Here is a 3,418-nt window from a genome sequence, read left to right as displayed (position 1 = left end):
ATCATGGTTAGCCCATTTAAATAAAGGTAATTATGACAACAAGCCATACAGTAATTTAAAACAACAAAAAAAGTGATATAAGCACTGGAAAGATGGGAGGTGGTGAAAAGAATGTGTACTGGCTAAATCCACAGAAAAGTTTCTTAAAAGAAAATAACAACGATCAGCATTTAACTTAGAAAAACAAGTAAAAAGCAAAAACTTCAAAAGTTTTTAGCGACTGCGTATTCTCTCCTGGGATCTTCTAAATGATTTTTCTTTTAATTTGCATAAGGTTCACACATTGTGCCTTAAATTCTATGACTTTTCTTTTAGTGATGACAGAAACATGAGTATGATCTAAGAGAAAAGGCACTCTCACAGGGTCTCCTCACACTGTAATCACTTTTCCCTAACTCTCCAGCTCCTTAGATATTGAGCACCTGGACAAGCACCAGGCCTGTTTTCAGGCCAATCCAAGGATCCAACCTGTGGTTAACCATGCAGCTTCCAGGACTACAATCCAGTACACCCTGGACTGCATCACCTAGGTTGGCCTTCTATGGTTTTTGACAACGCATAACCTCATTAATTTTTAGACACTCTTCTAATGCAAGCTACTTGACAGGTGTACACAAAATGAAAGCACATGGCTATGCTCCAATAAAGCTTTATGGAAATTGAAATTTGCAAATATTCTGATTTAAAAACAAAAAAAACTTATGATTAGACTAATCAGGTGGTATGTGGATCCCACATGGCTGAATGCAAGGTTGGAGTGCAAAACTGGGAGCTTGAAAAACACTCCAGCACCAGCATGCAGACCAAAATCTCAAGAGAATGAAAGAAAAGAAACTGTGGCATGGCCATACCCCTGGAGGGTGATTTCTCTCTTTCTCCCTCTCTCTAGCTCTCTCCAGTGAGTGTACACACTCTACAGAAACTTAAAAAAAAAAACAAAAACTTATGATTATATAAATCATCTCAGCTTGTACACCATTCAAAAACAGGCTGGATTTGACACATGAAATGTAGTCTGCTAACCCCTGTCCTAAAGGAAAGCAAAAAGGCTGATGCAGATTGTCCAGAAGTTGAAGATGAGAAACTTTCACCAGTGAAATTCCAGACAGCCTATACTACCCATGCATGCACGCAAAAACCAAGCACATGGACAGCTACACCCAGTTACCAGTACTAGTTTTCTGTTTTAATAAGGTTTTTGACACAGGGCCCATGTACTCACCAAAGAGTCAGACACACACTGAGAAAGTGAGAAATCACACCCTCACCCCCACTCCTGGCCACACCACAATCTCGTCTCCATTCTCTCAGGATTTTGGGCACACACACATGAAGCCATGTCCAGCATGACCCTCAAGCCGCCAGGTCTGAGGCTCAAACCATGGTTGGCCATGTGGGAGTTTAGGGCCTCAACCACTATACCACCCACTGATCCCAACAATACTAGTTTCTTTTTCTTTCTTTTTTGTTTTTTTGAGAGGTTTTCGCTATAGGGCACGTGCACTTGCCAGACAGACAGAGAGAGACATAGAGACAGAAAGTGAGAAATCACCCCCCGGGGGGGTGGTCACACCACAATCCCTTCTCCTCCATTCTCCTCTCAGGATCTTGGGCAAGCACACACACGCGCCCAGCGTGAGTTTTAAGCCACCGGTCCGGGACTGACGCAAACCACAGGCGACTACGTGGGAGTCCAGCGACATAGCCATTATGCTAACTGCTGGTTCACAACAATACTAGTTTCTTAAGACTATTTTGACCCTTATCTCTGCTCCCTTACTTATCTCTGTCCTGAAGTCAGATTACAACAAAGGAGGGTACAGGGACAAGAGAAGAGACTCAAAGTACAAAAACAGTTAAGAAACCAACTCAGTACTTCTCTCCACTATGATTTCTGTTCCTGAACTTAACCCAAACTGGGACAGAAAGAGGGAAAAGGTTCTAAATGGAATACCAATTTTAAAGTAGATGATGAGAGACCATATTTTTCTTTTTTTAAGAGCGATTTTTGCTATAGGGCACATGCACTTGCCAGGGAGACAGAGAAAGTGAGAAATCATTGGGGGGAGGTAGGTAGAAGGGGTGGCCAGTCCTCAATCCCTACTCCTTCATTCTCCTCAATCCCTTCTCCTCTGTTCTCTCCGGATTTTGGGCACTCATGAACTGTGTGATTGTCAAGTCACCAGGTCTGGGACTCAAAGAGCAGTCACCCATGTGAGAGTCCAGCACCTTAACTACTATGCCACTGACTGGCCCCAAGAGGCCATACTTTGCAATATCCAAAACTAACTGAAAGCATCAAAATCTGCCCAGATTCACAAAATTGTGGGACAAAATAATTAACAAATAATCTTTAAAGCCAGGAAGAAGAAAGAATAAAGTTGCTCTCTGTATTCAAACTGCTAAAGACTTATTTCATTCAGTAAACTCTTACAGTTACATAACCAAAGGACCACCATTCAGAATATGTAAAGAATTCTTACCAGTCAATAAGTATCTTACCAAAAGAAAAATGGACAAATACGAACAGTCTTTAAAAATACAAAAAATAAATGTAAAAATGTTCAGTTTCACGAACAGTCAAGGAAAGGAGACAGATATATATATATGTATGTATATTTATATATGTATTTAATTTCATACACATCAGATTAGAAAAATGTTTAAGTCCGACAACACCAGGTGTTAACAAGAACCTGGCTAAAGGAGCGAACGAAGTGGCAGTACAAAAGTACTGCTTACACCCAAGGTGCGTTAACCTAACAGTCAATGGCTTCCATTCGAATGTTAAATTTAAGGTGCCAGGAGTAGCTCTGGAGCCTTTCTTTGGCAACAGTCAAGAGCCTTAAGAGCAGAGATGCCTTTTTGCATCACAACACCCATCTCACTCACGGCGATCAAAAACTTTTTTAGGCTAACCAGATGAGGAAGCCACGCCCACATTTTTAGGACGTGAAATTTTAAGCCACATTATCTGACTGCTCCCTACAACTTAAGATCTGGGAAGAGCTTAAATGATTTGCAAGAAACCGAAACTCCCCGAAACAGACACGACGACGGAGAAACAGTAGAGCTCGGGGATCTAGCGAACCCGGCCTGAGGGCTCCCACTGCAAGGGAAGCGGCAGGAACTGAAATGAAGTGCAAGACTGGACCCGCTCGCTCACCCCGAGCCGAGCCCAGAGCCCGGTCTCGCAGCCCAACAACAAGGCTGCAGGCGCTTCTGGCCGCGGGCTGTCATTCCCTACCAGTCGGGGCGCCCCGCGGGCTCACAGACAGGGGAGGGCCAAGGGGCAGGGGTCGGCCGCCGAGGCCTCGCCCTCAGACGACAGCTGCAAGGCTGTGAGGAGGGCTCCGGGAGGAGGGGCCGCAGCCCCGGCCCGCCCCGAAGCCGCGGAGGCAAAACAGAAACCCAACGT

The 3,418-nt window shown here is 44.2% G+C and overlaps 1 protein-coding gene across 1 annotated transcript in view; it reads right to left on the bottom strand.

The window, feature by feature from the left end:
* MORC3 (MORC family CW-type zinc finger 3) overlaps nt 1-3,418 on the bottom strand; it is a 61,849-nt gene that overhangs the window by 58,173 nt on the left and 258 nt on the right. The gene's annotated exons all lie outside the window — the stretch shown is intronic.

Source organism: Tupaia chinensis, unplaced genomic scaffold (genome assembly GCF_000334495.1).
Source record: "Tupaia chinensis unplaced genomic scaffold, TupChi_1.0 Scaffold000175_1, whole genome shotgun sequence".
Lineage (NCBI taxonomy): Eukaryota > Metazoa > Chordata > Mammalia > Scandentia > Tupaiidae > Tupaia > Tupaia belangeri.
Note: the sequence above shows the minus strand (reverse complement) of the source record. Positions and strands in the feature narration are given on the sequence as shown.